Source organism: Ranitomeya variabilis, chromosome 6 (genome assembly GCF_051348905.1).
Source record: "Ranitomeya variabilis isolate aRanVar5 chromosome 6, aRanVar5.hap1, whole genome shotgun sequence".
NCBI classification, from domain to species: Eukaryota; Metazoa; Chordata; class Amphibia; order Anura; family Dendrobatidae; genus Ranitomeya; species Ranitomeya variabilis.
This window is the reverse complement of record NC_135237.1, coordinates 369,332,276-369,352,741: the sequence shown is the minus strand read 5'-3', so window position 1 is coordinate 369,352,741 and position 20,466 is coordinate 369,332,276.

The window sequence follows — 20,466 nt, the reverse complement described above, 5'->3', positions numbered from 1 at the left end:
CTAGCTGTTCCATAATGGGACACCTCGTGTGCAACACTGGCAGCTGCGGATGGAGTGGTCGTGCGACTGCGGTCTGTGGACGAGCTCTCGCTTCTGCTGGAGGACGCGGAGGAGGGGTGGCGAACGCCTACAGCCAACTGTTTCCTAGACCGTGGGCTAGGCAGAACTGTCCCACTGGCGCTGTCCCCTGTGGACCCTGCATCCACCACATTAACCCAGTGTGCCGTGATGGACACGTAACGTCACTGGCCATGCCTACTGGTCCATGCATCTGTTGTGAGGTGCACCTTTCTGCTGACAGATTGCCTGAGTGCATGGACAATGCGGTCTTTCACATGCTGGTGGAGGGCTGGGATGGCTTTCCTCGCAAAGAAGTGTTGACTGGGTAGGTCATAGCGTGGTACTGCGTAGGCCATCAGGGCTTTGAAAGCTTCGCTTTCAAGCAACCGGTAGGGCATCATCTCTAACAAGATTAGTCTAGCAATGTGGGCGTTCAAACCCTGTGTACGCGGATGAGAGGCTGAGTACTTCCTTTTCCTAACGAGAGTCTCTTGTAGGGTGAGCTGGACTGGAGAGCCACATATGGTGGAACTAGCGGGGGTGGTGGTGGACATGGCAGACAGAGAGGGTTGGTGATGGTATTCTTGCTGTTGGCCTACATACAGTGTTTCCTACCCATAACCTGGTGATTCCCTGACTGCTTTGGCCTTGCGACGATACCTCCACATTTGCTGCAGGTGGTGTCGTAAATGGTGGGCTTACAGTGAGGGAAGGAATGTTGCGTTGCTGACTAGCTTCATTGTGAGCGGGTGCAACAATGTTACGGGACGTTTGGTAGTTAGTCCAGGCTTGCAAGTGCATGGCGGTTAAATGTCTACGCATACAAGTTGTATTTAAAGTTTTGACATTCTGACCACTGCGGTCCTTGAGCATTTCTTACAGATCACTTTGCCCTAATCATTCGGATCTTGGTTAAAAAAGTGCCAGACTGTACTCTTCCTACTATTGAATACCTTTTCAGGCATTGCACACTGTGCTACTTTAACCGGATGGCCACGCTGTCCTACAACTGTTTTTGGTTTTGACACACGTTTTTGGCCAGATACGGGCCTGCCAGATGAAAACTGTTGCGATGTTGATGCCTGCTGCGGCTCCTCCTCCTCTGCTTCAGAGCTACAGCCAGCGGCACCCTGTTCCCCCAATGGCTGCCAATCGGGGTCAACAACTGGGTCATCTATCACCTCCTCTTCTATGTCCTGTGCACCTTCCTTTGTGTCACCGTGTAAGCCGGAGATTCTGGCTCGGTACACTGCGAGGGCAATGTTGTGATCTGAGTCAATGGAACAGCATAATAATCTAGCTGTGGCTGTGCATCTGTGCACTCCATGTCCGATTTATCTTGTAATGGGCATGGCCTGTTAACAATTTCCCTTTCTAACCCGGGCACGGTATGTGTAAAGAGCTCCATGGAGTAACCTGTTGTGTCGCCTGATGCATCCTTCACTGTTGTTTTGGGGGAAGGACACAAGGAATCACCTTGTTCCTGCCCTCTAGCATCCACCGACGACTGGCTACTTTTTAATTTTGAACTATCCGAAGAGGAGGCGAAAGAGCTAGAGGCAGAGTCAGCAAGGAAAGCCAAAACTTTTTCCTTCTGCTCCGGCTTTAACAGCGGTTTTCCTACTCCCAGAAAAGGTAGCGTTCGAGGCCTTGTGTAGCCGGACGATGACGCTGGCTCAACAACTCGAGACTTAGGTGCTATTTTGATTTTCCGTCTACCACCCGATGCTCCACCAGCACCACCACCATCAGCATTACCAGATGGCAATGGCCGCCCACGGCCACGACCTCTTCCACCAGCCTTCCTCATTCTTGGGAAAATGTAACCAAACTAACAACCGTTATATGGTACTGAAAAACAAGGTAGAAGGTGTATGTTAACTTGTTGTGAATATAAATCTCCCTTTTTATGTGTGGTTAAGTGCTGAATAAATCAGGCCCACTGTATGACAGTATAGTTTCTGTGGCAGAAAATGACTGACAGAGATACCACAGACAGGACTGGCACAGATGCACAGATTTGGCAATGTTATTCTCCCTTTTTTTCCATATGGGAGACTAGTGAATAAATCAGGCCCACTATATGACAGTATAGTTTCTGTGGCAGAAAATGACAGACAGAGATACCACAGACAGGACTGGCACAGATTTGGCAATGTTATTCTCCCTTTTTTTTTCCTATGGGAGATTAGTGAATAAATCAGGCCCACTATATGACAGTATAGTTTCTGTGGCAGAAAATGACTGACAGAGATACCACAGACAGGACTGGCACAGATGCACAGATTTGGCAATGTTATTCTCCCTTTTTTTTTTAATATGGAAGACTAGTGAATAAATCAGGCCCACTGTTTTACAGTATAGTTTCTGTGGCACAAAATTACTGACAGAGATACCACAGACAAGTCTGGCGCAGATGCACTGATTGTCAATATAAATATCCCTTTTCAGGTGTGGGACAGTGCAGAAAAATACAGGCCCACTGTTTTACACTACACAGTTTCAGGGGCAGAAAGTGGCTGGAAGATATATATATATATATATATATATATATATATATATATAAAAAAAAGGGACTGTACTACAATTACTATCTCCCTACAATAATCTCTGAAAAGTATGGCAGGCAGCAATAAAAAGGACTGCTGCACACAAAAGTGTGGACAAACAAACAAGATAGCTGTGCAGAAAGGAAGGAGCAACAGGATTTGTGCTTTTAAAAAAGCAGTTGGTTTGCACAGCGCCGTACAAACAGCAATGCAGCTATCAGGGAGCCTTCTAGGGCAGCCCAATAAGCTACAGAGCTGATGAAGAAAAATCTAGCCTCCACTGTCCCTGCAAACAAAAGGTGGTGTTGGACAGTGGAAATCGCTACAGCACAAGCGGTTTGGGGGTTAATGTACCCTGCCTAACGCTATCCCTCCTTCTGACGAAGCGGCAGCAACCTCTCCCTATGCTCAGATCGGCAGCAGTAAGATGGCGGTCGGCGTGCATGCCCCTTTATAGCCCCTGTGACGCCGCAGAGAGCAAGCCAATCACTGCCATGCCCTTCTCTAAGATGGTGGGGACCGAGACCTATGCAATCACGCTGCCCACACTCTGCGTCCACCTTCTTTGGCTGAGAAAAGGCGCTGAAAGCTTCATAGGAAACACGACTTTGGCGCGAAGATCGCCGACCGCGTGGCCAACCCCACACTGGGATCGGGTTGGGTTTAACGAAACCCGACTTTGCCAAAAGTCGGCGATTTATGAAAATGACCGATCCGTTTCGCTCAACCCTAGTTCAGAGGATTGGGTAGGAAAGGGTTTCCTGCCCCAAATATACCACCTCCCTCCTGTGGTTCAGGTGGCTTCTGTGGCTGTTGTGGCATCTCTTCACTGAAATTGTCATTTGTATATCTTCCTCGGGCCATTGTCCTCGGAGTTTTGCCCCACATTCCAAAAACACAAAGGTGTTTGTGGCAGGAGACATGGTGGTGAGGAAGGTGTTGGGTGCCAACATTGTTGGACTGGAGGAGTTTGTGGTGGATTCAATGTTGCTGCCACTGACAGAGGTGGTGGTGTCTTCCAGGTGGCTGGCACTGGAGGAGGTGGTGCTGGCTTCCTGGTGGCTGTCACTGGAGGAGGTGGTGCTGGCTGGTGGGAGGCTGGGACTGGAGGTGCAGGATGTCAGGCAGATGGCTCGGCTGAGTGGCCTTCTTTGGGATCCAATGGCCAGTTTTAGTTTTCCTGAGAAAACTGCCACCTTTCTAGGAATACAAGAATTTGGAGGTGTTGGAGCATTCAAAACAATTTGTATGACAGCTCTGGTTCTCAGCCTCAAAACAGGGACGTGGCGGACGTATCGGGCCAGAATATGACAGAAATCCTCCTCCCCATCTTCACTCACAGCAACTTCCATGTCTCAAGTGGCAGTGATGGTTTGGGGGCCCTCCTTCGTTAGTAGCATCGCTAGATGCTGGATGGCTGCGGGGAGGTGTCGATGGTGTGCGCTGTGGTGCTGGTCTCTGCTGGCTCATCTTATTCATGTCCTCCAGCTCTGGCTTCCAGTTCAGATTATTCATCGGCCTCCAGCACCTCTGAGGTAGTTCCCCTTTTACCCTTACCCAATCTGTAAGGTAAGGGATAACAGAGGAAAAAAAAGTTTTGAATGCAAAATCAAAATGAAAACATTACAAACAACAAAATTAAAAAGGTAGCCACTGGGGGCGTGGCTATGTAACAGGAGCGAGAGGACGTACCCGGGGAGAGCTCCTGCTATCCTGAACAAATCCTGGCACCTAAAACCCCTTCCAATGCGGGCTTCTTACAGCTTGAAGACCCTCTAGGACCCCGGAGGGTGAGCGGCTGCTGTGGGGAGCGTTCCGGTGCAGGAAGAGGAGCGGAGATCCCGGAAAGCTAGTGAGAGCGGTGAGGCACACACGAGGCGGCGGCCATTTTCTATACACACGCGCTCAGGAACCACAGAGCGGCGCCGGCCTCCGTCACCGCTGGGAACCCTTCTGAGCCTGGGAGGCTCTGTGGAGAGTGGCTGGACTTGTGTACGCTGGAGGTTGGAGGGAGCTGGGCGGCGGTACCGGCGGGAGGTGGCGGTCATTTCATAAGCGCGCGCCTAATCAGAAGAGACGCGGCGCTGAACGCTATCCTTAAGGCGCTGTCTGGGGGTGTGCACACATCCTGATCTACGCTGTGGGGACAATCGGAGTGTGCCCTGAGAAATTGGGCCCCGTGCTCCCCTTACTCGGCAGTCACCTATCCTTATCAGCGCTAAAGACTTGGAGGGATTGGCTCCCCTCCTGGCTGCTTTCTCTGCGGGGGCTGCAGGCTCTCCCCTCCTTGCCCTAGTGTACAAAGTTTAAACTGAACTGGGCACTGCTGTGTTTAATGATCTCCATTGCCACTATAAATATCCTGTTCATTCTGTGCTGCCTGCCAGGCTCTGTATGCGGGACTCATATTACTCTCTCATCTCTGTGAGTGGAGTTGCCTCTTTTGTTTTCCTGATTATCCAGCTGTCCTTCACCTCTGTCAGAAATGCAGCACTGAAAGAGTTCGGGAGCTGCTGACAAATTGAAGAAATTTGCTAGAGAGGAACATTTGAATGGAGGGCGAACCCTTAGAAATAGTCCTGCACAGGCTCCACGGAAAAGCCACCTGTCAGACAGTGTTGAAGAGGGTGAACAAGAAGATCTGACCCTCAAGCAGGCTTCTGAACAATTAATGCAGGCCATCTCTTTAACTAGATCTTCTCTTACGGAAAAAATAGAGAACGTGCACACTGAGGTTGGCCGCCTGAGACATGATATGCAAACTATGGGTGGACGTATCACAGAGGTGGAGACAAGAGTGTCACAAGTGGAGGACATCATTCCTCCCATCGAGGCCAACTTGACAAAAGGTGGCTGGCTCCATTAATGCTTGGAAACAAAAGGCGGATGACCTGGAGAATAGACTACGTCGGAATAATATCCGTATTATTGGTCTGCCGGAACGCTCCAAGGGTCAACGTCCTGAAGAATTTCTGGAGGAATGGCTCAAGACCTCTCTGGGAGGTGAATTCTCCTCAACCTTCTCCATGGAAAGAGCCCATAGAGTTCCTACGAGACCCCTCCCCCCTGGAGCTCCGCCGAGACCCTTTTTGGCACGTCTCCTTAACTGCAAAGACAGAGACACTATCCTGCGCCTGGCAAGGCAGAAGAGCCCTATTAAATTCCACAATGCTACTATTTCAATCTTCCCGGACTTCTCAATGGAACTACAGAAACAGCGGGCACGGTTTATGGATATAAAGAAACAACTCAGAGACCGAAATGTTAGATATTCCATGATTTATCCAGCTCGTTTGCGCGTTGTTCACGATGGCACCTCTGTATTTTTCACTGATTCGGAGGAGGCGACTGAATGGCTGCGAACCCACGGGGTGTCCAATGCAAAAAAATCCTAATGTAGTTGTGCTAATCATTTCATATTGGAGCTCTCTATGTGGACGTCCCACTTAACAACAATACCGGACGCTGAATCTAGCGAGGGTTTCCCCGTTTTTGCTTGTCAGTAGGAGCACAGGATTTTACTCCTATAATGCTTGGTTTTCGTTCTGTTTCAATTTTTATTCTGGTTTTATTTGTTTTGTAGGTAGAAATCGCCGCCAACAGTTCTCCTGCCTTGTATGGGTTGTCCCCAGTCTCAGCCCGGACGCCACTTCTTTATTACATTTCGAAATATCGGTATGGGGTCTGAGGTAGTCTGCATGACCTGGAATGTACGGGGTATTAAATCACCTCAGAAAAAGATTAAGGTCTTTTCTCAGATCAAGAGGCATCACCCTCACGTGGTGGCGCTGGTGGAGACACATTTGACTAGAGACTCGGTCCGCTGTGTACAGAAACCATGGGTGCAGTGGTCCGCCCACGCATTTCACACTAGCTACTCTAGAGGGGTTTCGCTGCTCATTCACAGGGACGTTAGATGGGAGGTCAGAGAAACTAGAAGGGACACCGAAGGCCGTTTTGTCTTTGTACATGCTCTAATGAACTCTTGTGAATATGTTATACTGTGTGTTTACAACCCCCCTCCGGCTGGCGTCTCGGTTCTTCGGAAGGCACTGAGTTTTGCTCTAGGCTTCCCGGAAGCTAACGTTATCTGCATGGGGGACTTTAATCTGGTTATGGATAATCGCCTGGATAGACTGAAACTGGGTGACGAGACGACTGGAGAGCCTTCTTCACGAGCCCCTTCCCAACTAGCTTTGTTTATGGAGGGAAGTGGATGGCTAGATCTGTGGAGAGCGCGCCACCCCGGGGTGAAAGGATATACCTGGCATTCATCTACCAGATGCACCCTCTCCCGCTTAGATTACATATTTGGTTCCGAGAAGGTGGCAATGTGGGTTGACAGTATTGAACATGGTAATAGGGGAATATCTGACCACAGCCCAATTATCCTTAAACTTAAATTTGGACACCCTAATAATGGCACACTTTGGAAATTGAATCCGTTTTGGCTTAAATTACTGGATTCTAATGATAGAACTGTTGATCAGCTGGAGTGTTTTCTCTCATCCCACCCGGAGCCCCAGGATACTAATATATTCTGGGATGCCCTTAAGGCATATTTGCAGGGATGTCTGTCATCCACAATTTCCTATATAAAGAGGGTGACCTCAGGGGAGAATGACGAGGTTGAGCGGAGACTGAGAGATTCGGAATCTGCATATATATCTGATCCCACTAATGGCAATAGACTTGAATGGCTATCCTCTCAGAGACTATATGTTCAACATATGGACACTAAGTCCAAGTGTAAGCTATTCTTTATGCGTCAATCTTACTTTGAATTGGGCAACCAAGCTAGTAAATTCTTAGCCTTTTTGGTACACCAACATAATATATCCAATACTATATTGCAGATCCGAACAGCTGACGGACTACTGGTGTCCTCAACCGAGGAGATACTCCACTGTTGTCATGAATATTATAGGGCACTATATTCATCCAAGTGTGACTTTGATGTCCCAGAAAACCTAAATTACCTATCGGACATAGCGTTTCCCACACTAAACCCAGCACAGCGAGCCTATATGGATGCTGAGTTTACCTTGGAGGAAATTGAATGTGCCATGACAGATATGGCTTCCGGGAAAGCTCCTGGTCCAGACGGGTTTCCCATTGAATTATATAAGAAATATCGGGGTATACTGGCGCCACTTTTGTTAAAAATATTTCGGGGGTTGTGGGAGGCAGGCTCTATGCCTGACACCTATTACGAGGCAAACATTATTGTACTTAAAAAAGAAGGGAAAGACCCTTTGGAATGTGGATCTTACCGTCCTATATCTCTGGTGAATGTGGACTATAAAATTTTCACTAAAATTCTAGCTACCAGACTAAACTCAATTATACTAGATCTTATACACCCAGACCAAACAGGTTTTATGCCAGGCAAGAATACCTCTATTAATATTAGGCGAGTTCAATCGGTAGTCCAATACAGTTCATTAGTATTAGATAACTCCTGGGCACTGGCATCGCTGGATGCGGCCAAGGCCTTTGATTCTCTCGAATGGCCCTTCCTCTTAGCATGTTTACAAAAATATGGCTTTGGAGACAAATTTCTAAAATGGGTGGGTCTATTGTATATTAAACCTAGAGACCGTCTAATTGTAAATGATACAATTTCTGCACCCTTTTCATTACATCGAGGAACCCGCCAGGGGTGCCCCCTCTCTCCGGCCCTCTTCGCTCTGACGATAGAGGCTTTGGCGATACGCATGAGGTCCTCTCCAGATATTAAAGGCATAGACATAGCTGGTCGGGTGGATACCATCGGTCTGTATGCTGATATGGTGATTTTTATGGATAAAGCGGAGGAAACTTTACCACGGGTGATAGCTACTATAGACGAGTTTAGTAGATACTCAGGCCTATGTATTAATTGGGATAAGTCCGCGTTGATGCCTCTCTCCCACATTCCAACACCTCGCCTTGGGACCCTGTCTCCCCTTCCCATCGTAACCAGTTTTAAATATCTAGGCATACATATTTCTCAACGTAGTGGGCTTGATTTACAACTTAATATATTTCCCCTGATAGAACTGGTTAAACTTAAATTTGCAGCTTGGTCTAAACTGCCACTTTCTGTAGCTGGTCGCATTAATTTACTTAAAATGATATTACTCCCTAAACTCAATTATTTCCTTCAACACAGCGCGGTGCTGATCCCTAAATCCTTTTTTACCACTTTAAATTCTCAAACCACAACCTTCATATGGGGTACTTCCAGACCCAAACTTAAACTGTCTACGCTACAGAGGCCAAAACAGCGGGGTGGGGCGGCGTTACCAGACTTTTATTTCTATTATTTGGCAGGTCAGGCTAAAGCTCTCAATGAGTGGATGCCCGATAGGTCCCCTCCCAACTCTGAAAATCACCTTTTTCAGTCAGCTCAAATTGATTGTCCACTGCACTTTCTGGAAATGGAGAAAACCAATGCCCCACGTTTGCTACCTTTGCTCCATTTGGCGCGATTAGTCTGGAGGCAGATTAAAAAATCTATTAAATTTACAGCCATTATAGCGGAGATGCCCCTGTGGAATAATGGCTATTTCCCAGCTTTATCTAACCACCCGTCCACTGACTTCTGGGTGGCGCAAGGCGTTTTCTCCATAGGTGATCTATATGACGGGGGAATTTTTGTATCGTTTGAACAATTACAAGCTAAACACAATATACCGCGATCCCAATTTTTTAGATATTTACAATTAAGGTCCGCTATTCAATCGTATATGAGACACTCGGGTGTGGGTCGTGCTATCTCTTCTTTGCTCTTGATAGGGATTCTCAAATCCCAAGGCCCTCAAGGTCTTATCTCCTCCCTCTACACCTATTTGTTATCTTCAGGTGCCACATCTGCTCTTACTTCTATTAAGGGAAAATGGGAGGGTCTTCTTTCCAATATACAGGAGGAGGATTGGGAGGACGTTCTTGAGTCTCCGGTTGGGGTGTCTCCATCGGTTAATAATAGGATGATCCAGTTATATATATTGCACCAAGCATATTTAACTCCGATACGGCTTTATAAAATGGGTCGATATCAAACGTCAGAGTGTCAGCGATGTCACTCATTGGATGCAGACTTTATTCACATGATTTGGAGTTGTCCTGTTACTTCTCATTATTGGAGGGAGGTGACATCCTTACTTACTTCGCTGTTATCGCTTCCTGTTCCCCTTGATCCACTAATTTGTATATTTGGAGTATGGGAGGAAGAGACTTGGGATCACTACACGGGGATCCTCCTACGGGAAACCCTTTTTATGGCAAGAAAGGCACTGGCATTGCGGTGGATGGGGGGCTCATACCCCTCTCGGAGAACCTGGATTGATTTGGTAAATTCAATCATCCCATATGAACGCACATTGTACCAGAAAAGGGGGTGTCCGGGAAAGTTTGAAAAAATTTGGGGTAGATGGAATTCTTCCCATCTTACTCTATAACTACAATATGACTGGTTTTGGGGATGAGTGGGGACTCCATACGGGCGACAGGTACGAGGTAATGCGGCGTATTAGTAGTTAGAATAGAGATAGGTATAATTTCTGATTCATATTTCTATATGTTACCAATAACTTAACGCCTTTACTTTACAGTTTCAAAAAGCGCTGGTCATAACTGAAATATTATTCTACTGTATGCTTGTCAATGCATGATTCTAATGCACTGTTTATTGTAATCAGACTTTTGGGAACAAATGTATATGTAACATGATTCATTTTGCTTTTAATAAACGAATTAAAAAAAAAAAAAAAGGTATCCACTTATGGGCAAAGATCTATCACTGGGGCCAAAAATTGTAGGCTGTCATAATAGAGTTATGGCCTTGTTTTCAGGGTCACACCCCCGCTCTTGCTTCACTATTGTCTCTCCCGGCAAAACTGGTCCTGCCAACTCCTTCATCGTCTTATCACTAAGCACACTGGAAAGAAAAGTGGAAGATATTAGAATAATAAAATTATCTAGATAAAGGATGCTGTATGCAATAACATGTATAATGTGTTTTCTAAGTTCAGTGCTTGTATGGTGTTTATTTCTCTTTAGGAGTTCAACATTTCTGTGTTGGGTGCTTCTGTTTTGGTTGAAAAAAAGGGTGTGTTTTATACGGATGCAATATAGGGAATGCAATTGATTGGTCCATATGCTCTGAGATTTTTTCATACACTCATTGTCTTGAATTGACAAGTCTTGTCCGATATATGCAGCCACTCACAGCATGCTGCGATTTTTCTCTCAGTCCGATCTGAGCGGATAAGAAAAAAAAATCGCAGATAAGCACTCAATCATTGAATTGGTCACAGCGCAATCCGATTTTTTATCGGATTGCAACCAGTTCGTTTTTCGCACAGATGAGTAGGAGCCCTTAGGGGAATCTTCAGGACTTTTTTTATACCATGGGCCTAAGAACTACCCGACACCTGCTCAGATTGGTGATGGACAACTCCTGCTGGCGATTCTGCTGCTTCACGTCAACAGAGCAGCTCTTCCAGGTTGCTCTGTCAATAGTGTGTGACTGCCAGCATTATGTTGATTAGCAGCCGGCTTCCCTTAGTTAGGCAGCGGGAAGCCAGATGTTAATTAGCATGACACTGGCAGTCTCGCCTCATCGACAGAGCAGAATAAAAGAGAAGCAGCTGCTCTGTTGACGTGATGTCAGTGGAAGCCACAAAATTGCTGGCAGGAGCAGTCTGTGAACACCCCGAGTTGTCAGCTATAGGCAGCGGATAGAACCAGGCAGGTAGTTAGCCACTACCTGTGTGTTTGTTCCTAGGCCTACAATTAAATACAAAGTCCTGGTTAACCCCTTTAAATACTTGAAATAAAATATGACTGGGTTGCATCTACTCCTGCCACTAATGTTTGTATATAAGGGAAACCACCAACAGACCATCATGTCCATTCACATAAACTGGTAACTTAGCTGCACAGTGCCTTATCGCCTAGACCTGAAAGTCCCTTATCCTCCGCCCTATGGTAGCACTTAAAGTTAAAATTAAAGAGGTTTATTCATTGGAACATCTTACAGCTCAACCAAGGGAAAAATTATTATTTAAAAATGCCTGGTCAAAATTCTGGGTTGATTGATACCATCTTATTTTTGTGTTGTAAAGTTGGATTGATAGATATTCTGTATGTTGTTATCTATAAATCTTTACCTACCCAGAATCTACCTCACAACTCCCCCTTTTGTCGAGTCTTATTTTCTCCTTTTGCATTTTTTTTTAATTTTTTATGTTAACTCCTTGACATTTGTGTATATAAAAAGCTGTTGTAAAGTATTTGTCCCTTTCCCAGTTACTTATGTTTTAAAATGTTTTTTTTTATTCATGTATAGGTGAATAAATGAATAGTCTAGTGTCATGCAGGGAGTGAGGGCCACGGAAGCATATCACAAGCTGAAGATTAATCTGTACTTGGCCTTGAGTACTTAAATGGAAGTATAGGTCTTGAATTATAGCCAAGCACAAGTAGTACTGGTGGAAGGGAAAACTGCTCAAATTAATCTTGAGTTGGGATAGAGATATATATACCAGAGAGAAAATAATGTGTCTATATATGCATTGTCAGCAGCAGGATTAACGAGAAGATAAAGATTAATAATAATAAAAAAGAAAAGATTTAAAAGCTTTCTATAGGAATGACAAGACCGTTTGCAATCCTTGAGCATAACACATTCATCTCTGGCAAAACATTAAGAGACCGCTGCAAAATGTTCAGTTTGTCTGATTTTTATCTTTATCGGTATATTTTTGAGTAAAATGTAAATTGTTCTTTCAGTCTATAAACTTCTGACAACATGTCTCCGAATTTCCAAGCACTAAATTTTGTATTTTTTTTCTGAAAAGGAGAAATGGTCAAAAAAAAAACAAAAAAAACAACAGTGTTTTCAGGCCTCAAATCATGCAAAGAAAACAAGTTCATAATAATTGATAAACAACAACACTAATGTTTTAACTCATGACCGCGTATGCAACACCAATAATATATCCTTCAGTGGTAAACCACACATCAAATATATACCTATAGAAAAAGGCACCACGCAAAAAATGATATAAAATCACTTTATTAGTATCAAAAAGTACAGACCAAAAATGGTCCTAAAAAGCCAAACATGGGCAGCAGGTAAGAGACAACAACAAACACAGAAAGAAAAAGGTAGACACCTGGTACACAATCATAACAATGTATACATACATATGTTAGTACATCTATTATGCTCACATCGCATACTATTTAGCATTTAAGCATTTCAATCCAAAGTTGGATATAGAATAACAGCATTTTACCAAAAAAATGTCTAAATAAAAAAGTGACAAACAGATATCATATATGGTCCCAATACAGGCTAATATGCCGCATGGAGCCACATATAACAAGTGTCCCACAAAGGCATAGCAAGTTATACAGATACTTTATCTGGCGTGTCAAGTGACATACCAGCACATATTTACCAGACAATGGAGCAAAAACCAGGAGTCCACCACACCCGACGCGCGTTTCGCATACAGTTGCTTCGTCCAGGGGTGGTGAGACGCTGGTAAGATACCTTTTTATAAGACATATGGCCACACATAACAGAAAACAGCTGTGAAGAAAGAGACGGCGACGCCGAAAGCCAGAGGTGACGTGAAAACGTTACCATGGTGATCGTGCACACCATGGTTATACAAAAACTTATAAAACCCAATATATTATAAGCGCAAAGTCAAATAATGAAGTCCTGTATGTCCAAAAGGTTACGGACTCCAATGTTCACAATATTATAGCGCTGCCATATACAAGCACTTCCGGGTGACCGGCCGCAAAGGGCAGAGTGACGTGAGAGGAACGTGCCGAGAGTTACCGTATTTTCCGGCGTATAAGACGACTTTTTAACCCCCGAAAATCTTCTTAAAAGTCGGGGGTCGTCTTATACGCCGGGAATCGACTTGTACGCCGGTGTATATGGTGGGTGGGGAGGGGGAGTGATCCTGATGACGAGGGGGCGTCTCACAGGAAAGTGAGTAATCCCCATTACCTTATCCTAGCGGTGCAGCGTGGGGGTGTCAGTGCTGGGAGCGGCGGCGGCTGCTGTGTTCTGGTGCGGCGGCTCCTCTTCTGTGTGGGGCCTCTGTGCTGTGAGGTGGCGGCGGCAGCGGCGTATCTTTATCCAGTTGGGGGTCCTCCGGCATCTCCTTAGCCCTGGAGGCCCCGCCGCAACTCCATCGGTGCAATGTGGTGGCCTCCGGGAAAATGGCCGCTGCTCAGATTCAGATCTCGTGTCCCGAGATTTCGGGACGAGATCTGAATCTGAGCAGCGGCCATTTTCCCGGAGGCCACCGCATCGCACCTATTGAGCTGCCTCCGGGAAAATGGCCGCTGCATTGCACTCATGGAGTTGCGGCGGGGCCTCCAGGGCTAAGGAGATGCCGGAGGAGCCCCAACTGGATAAAGATATGCCACCGCCACCGCACAGCACAGAGGCCCCACACAGAAGAGGAGCCGCCGCACCAGAGCACAGCAGCCGCCGCACCAGAGCACAGCAGCCGCCGCCGCCACTCCCAGCACTGAGACCCCCACGCTGCACCGCTACGATAAGGTAATGGGGGATACTCACTTTCCTGTGAGACGCCCCCTCGTCATCAGGATCACTCCCCCCCCCCCCCAAAAGGCACATATTCACCGGCCCTATAAGACGACATAGGGTGTATAAGAAGACCCCCGACTTTTAAGAAGATTTTATATTTTAACTGGTAAAGTTGGGGGGTCGTCTTATACGCCCAGTCGTCTTATACGCCGGAAAATACGGTAGATGCTAGTGCGCAGGCGCTGTTTACACTTGGTAACCCAGCAACAGGCACAGCAAACTGGGAGCCGAGGGGCGGTGCAATGGAAAAGAAGAAAAAAACCTGTGGAAAAAGGCAATAATTACCGAGCACAAACAAGTAAGCAATACATTAACAATTATCATAAAAGCGCCGATGGCTAAATTGTACAAAAGAATAAACATTAAAAAACGCACATAGGTAATGCACGTGAACCATATAAACAAATGGATATGTGCGATAAATATGATATAAACATGTGATGAAAATCACAGAAAAGAAAGTGATAAATACGCAAATAAAGTGATTTTATATTGCACCTAGAAATATGCGTGATCAAAAAATATAAAATATGTTAAATAGAGAATGATAATACAGTGATAAATGTGAATATCAACATAATTAGACCAAAATACAAGCAAAGATATAAATGTAAAGTTGGACTAGACTCGAAGCTCCATGAAGTGAAGGACAATATCGTGCCATTCAGTGAAACAGGAATAGACCACAACCTAAATAAAAATAAATTTAAAAGGTAATTAAAAACCAACGACACACAACAACTCAAAAGAAATTTATTATCAAATATATAAAAACATATGTTGAACAAGTAAAATGACCAAGACATTAGAAAGAGCACGAAGATGGAGAGGCCGGTGTCCGGAGGGAATACTGGCAACTATAAGAAGGGCTGAAAACTATTGTACTCATTCAGTTCAAATGGGGAGATGGTATTCAGTTTGAAGATCCATTTTGTTTCTTTCTGTGCTAATAAGCGCTTCCAATTTCCACCACGTGGGCCTATGAATACCCTGTCAATGCCCTTGAACTTCAGGCCTGATGGGTCACAATTGTGTACTTCCCTGAAGTGACGTGGGATAGGTTTTAATATAGAAATGTCACTCGCAGTAGCAGCCCCTTCGATATCCAGAATATGCTCCCTAACACGCCTTCGGAGCTCACGGGTTGTTATGCCCACATAGATTAGGCCGCACAAACAGGTGGCATGATAACAACCGCTTTGGTGGTACAACTAATGTTGTGAGTAATCGCATATTTTTTGGTGGAATCTGAATTAACAAATTCTTTTGTTTTCTCCACATTCTTGCACGCTACACATTTACTGCACGGGCAGCAACCCCAAGGAGGGCCTTTAGATCCAAAGATAAATTTAGAAGTATTACCCTTATGGTAACTATGAACCAAATGATCTCGTAAGTTACGAGCTCTCCTATAGGTAACTGAAGGGACTTCACAGATAAATCGGGAAAGAGTGCTATCAAGTGAAAGAATCGACCAATGTCTCTGCAAGATTTCAAACACCTCATTACTGCGTGAGTTATAGTAAAAAATGCATCGTACCTTGGAATCAGTCCCTTTGTCCTTTTTTGGTTTGTTCTGTAGCAGATCACTCTGATTGCTCAGCCGCTCTCGTATGTATGCTTGGCAAATCGATTTCCTGCCATATCCACGTTCTTGGAATCTGGTACATAAATCTTCGGCCTGTCTTTCAAAGAGAGAATTGTTACAGCAGATCCTCCTTGCTCGCAGGAATTGACCTGTTGGAATATTTTTAAGTAGATGTCTAGGATGTTGAGAGGTGGCGTGAAGTAAAGTATTAACTGACGTCTTCTTTCGAAAGAGGTCGGTCTGGATGTCACCTAGTTCATCAACTTTGATAAGGACATCCAAGAATTCGATCTCCTGTCTGCTGCTCTTATAAGTTAATTTAATATTCAAATCGTTCTTATTGAGATATTCAAAGAAGGAATGAAGATCAGTTTCAGACCCCTGTCAGACGACAAGTACGTCGTCAATAAAGCGCCACCATGCTATGACACCTGAACAGAGAGCATTAGGATTGGTTTGGAAAATGTCCCTCTCCCACAGCCCCAGGAAGAGATTTGCATACGAGGGCGCACAAGACGCCCCCATAGCAGTCCCCTGGAGCTGCAGGAAGAGGGACTCCTTAAAGTAGAAAAAATTGTGTGTTAAAATGAACTGTAGGGCATTAACAAGAAACTTACAGAGAGCTTGATCACACCCACTGGTTTCGAGAAAAAACTGTGCAGCCTGAATACCATCCTGATGGCAGCGCTATAATATTGTGAACATTGGAGTCCGTAACTTTTTGGACATACAGCACTTCATTATTTGACTTTGCGCTTATAATATATTGGGTTTTATAAGTTTTTGTATAACCATGGTGTGCACGATCACAATGGTAACGTTTTCACGTCACTTCCGGCTTTCAGCGTCGCCGTCTCTTTCTTCACAGCTGTTTTCTGTTATGTGTGGCCATATGTTTTATAAAAAGGTATCTTACAAGCGTCTCACCACCCCTGGACGAAGCAACTGTATGCGAAATGCGCGTCGGGTGTGGTGGACTCCTGGTTTTTGCTCCATTGTCTGGTAAATATGTGCTGGTATGTCACTTGACACGCCAGATAAAGTATCTGTATAACTTGCTATGCCTTTGTGGGACACTTGTTATATGTGGCTCCATGCGGCATATTAGCCTGTATTGTGACCACATATGATATCTGTTTGTCACTTTTTTTATTTAGACATTTTTTCGGTAAAATGCTGTTATTCTATATCCAACTTTGGATTGAAATGCTTAAATGCTAAATAGTATGCGATGTGAGCATAATAGATGTACTAACATATGTATGTATACATTGTTATGATTGTGTACCAGGAGTCTACCTTTTTCTTTCTGTGTTTGTTGTTGTCTCTTACCTGCTGCCCATGTTTGGCTTTTTAGGACCATTTTTGGTCTGTACTTTTTGATACTAATAAAGTGATTTTATATCATTTTTTGCGTGGTGCCTTTTTCTATAGGTATATATTCATGACCGCGTATGGCCAAATTGGGCTCTTTCCCATATATCCACTCCTCCAACTGTGACCAACCCAAATCCTGCCACTACCACTTAAACTCTTATTACCCAATAAAAACATAACACGTTAAATTCTTTGGATAATTTTGGCCACAGGGCCAGTTTATTAACAAACAAAACATAATAACGATATAACAAACATATGAAAAGACTTGAGGGGAGGGTTCTTGGAGCTAAAAGATCTGGCACAATATATTGGCAAAACCACCACCAAATTTTAACCAACACTTTTTACCCTCAGCCTTGACCACCAGCTCGAGGGCACCATGTAACCCTTTTTCAGGCAGACAAAAAAAAAACCCAAAGCTCCCGAGGACAATCCCCGTCCAGAGCCCGTAACCACAAGCCAGATCAACCCCCAGCCAATTGAATGATCGTAATTTAACATGCAATTCCTTCCTCCAATAAAACATCGCCAACTCCAAGAACCCCGCCCCCCACCAACCATGAACAGCCCTGATCACCTCAGGCTCGCGAGTGCCCCACCACCGCCAGCGCCCTCTCAACTCCCTCCTGTATTCCAAGGGCCCACAAATCAATACCTATGTCATTTAAGTGCACACCATCCTCTCTCCAAAAATTACCAACCCCAGACTCCAACTCAAAATGCCTCACCACTAGTGTTGAGCATTCCGATACCGCAAGTATCGGGTATCGGCCGATACTTGCGGGTATCGGAATTCCGATACCGAGATCCGATACTTTTGTGGTATCGGGTATCGGTATCGAAACAACATTAATGTGTAAAATAAAGAATTAAAATAAAAAATATTGCTATACTCACCTCTCCGACGCAGCCTGGACCTCACCGAGGGAACCGGCAGCGTTGTTTGCTTAAAATGCGCGCTTTTACTTCCTTCCGTGACGTCACGGCTTGTGATTGGTCGCGTGCCGCCCATGTGGCCGCGACGCGACCAATCACAGCAAGCCGTGACGTAATTTTCAGGTCCTCAATGCCTAATTCTAGGCATTCTTGATTTTAAAATTACGTTCCGGCTTGTGATTGGTCGCGTCGCGGTCACATGGGCGACGCGACCAATCACAAGCCGTGACGTCACGGGAGGCAGGAGACGCGCGCATTTTTAAAATTACGTCACGGCTTGTGATTGGTTGCGTGCCGCCCATGTGACCGCGATGCGACCAATCACAGCAAGCCGTGACGTAATTTCAGGTCCTGATGCCTATTTCTGCATTCAGGACCTGAAATTACGTATAGCAAAATAGCAAAAGAGACCCGAACAGTTGTCCAGAAATTTCTCACCTATCACACTAGCCAAGATTGGAAAAGCCTGCAGCCAATTAACAAATGTCTGCGGAATCAACCGCCACCTTCTCTTTTCCTCCTCCTCCTTCTTACTCTCGTCCTTTTTACCCTTGTCCAAGTTATATTTTTCCAAAGGAAGTAGGGAGAAAATCTCTACATACTCATCCTTCCAAATTTTTTCATTCACTTCTTTCTTTAAATGCGCACCTAGTGGACCCTTGAAGCATACATACACCTCTCCTTTTGCTCTATCATCCAACTTCACTGCATCACCCTTGTCTTTTTCGGTCTGCACCGACACTGATACCCCTGCCAACGACGCCTGCACCGATGCCCCTGACCTCCCTGTGTCGCTCACCACTCGCGTTCCATAACCCGACCCATGTAACCAGGCCCCCACAGGTGACACCCCAGCGCCTTCGGCAACTCCCCCCTCTAAACTCCTCAAAAAATGCAACACCCCCGCCAGAATATCGCTAATGCCCGACACACCCGAGCTACCCACTCCGTGTCGCTCCCTTGACCTCCTGTTGGACCTTGATCTATCTGTGGCTGCAGTCTCCCGTGACCTTCCTTTATTCACTGCCCTGTTGTCCTCCACTCCCGGCATACGGTCCCCGCGTCAAGGGCATGGCTGAGCCACTTGCGGCTGCCTGCCCGCCATCCTGCCCTGCCGACTGCTCCCCCTGCCAGGTGCCCCCGGGGCACCTGCCGCTGTCACCACCGCCCGACGTCCATCTGCAGCTTCCGCTTCCGCTTCCACCTGCCATCCTCTCACCGCCGGTGACCTGGCCTCGTGCACTGCTGCTCCACCCCGGCTGCTGGGCTCTCTCCCGGCCTGTGCAGCCCGCACTTCCGGTGGAGCCTGGCTGGCCGTCACGGCCCTCGCCACTGGAATGCACCGGCGACCCGCGCCGGCAGAGCGGGTGCCTGGATTCCTGCCAGAGGGGGAACAGGGTGGATCTGTTGCACCGCTGCACCCAGCCTCCGCAGGGTCCCCGGGGGGGCTCCGTGGCCTCCGTCTGCCACGCGTCGCCATGTCTGGTGAAAGCCGTTCTGGGGGCCTCGTCCTCCATCGTCCAGTAAAGATGATAGCTGCTCCTCCAGCCAGCTGCCCTTCCTAGAACGAGCCACATCCCGCAATCGCTCCACTAAGCCATCCACAGAATCCATGGTGAGTCTGCCTATGGGGAGGGGTGGTGGGCTTTTCACGCTGGATTCCCTCAGGCAAGTGGCGATTTTCCCACACTTTCCCTCCACTGAATCCTGCACCCAACCCCCAACTCCTCCCCTATAACCCTCCTACCAATCCCAATCCCAGCATTTAAATATTCAAAGAAAAACCCTCCCTTGGCAACGCAATCATGGGGGGCCTACATCGAGCTGCGCTCATTCCAGCCCCCATCTGGAAGAGTTCAGAAATCAATATTTTGTGGACTAACCATGATTTTTAATCGCAGCTTTCATGCGTCTTGGCTTGCTTTCCACCAGTCTTTCACACTGCTTCTTGTGCAAAAATGTAGGTAGTTCTTCTTTGATGGCTTGTGGCTATCCATCATCCTCTTGATTACATTCCAGAGGTTTTCAATGGGGTTCAGGTCTGGAGATTGAGCTGCCCATGACCGGATTTTGATGTGGTGGTCTCTTAATTTTTGCCAGAGCTGTAAAAAACTGTCGAGAGGTGAGGCCCTGATTACAGGGGAATACAGGCAAAGTGCTCCAAGAGTTAAAGAAAAATTCCAATCACACTGTCAGCAGGAAGTGTAGCAGAAGGTCTGCCCCAAATTGTCCTTCTAAAGTTGGTGCACTAAGGCAGAGATCTCACGCTGAGCTTCTGAGAAGTTTTTAAAGTGCATATTTTTTTTAAAAAAATGCAAGTAGCCTAT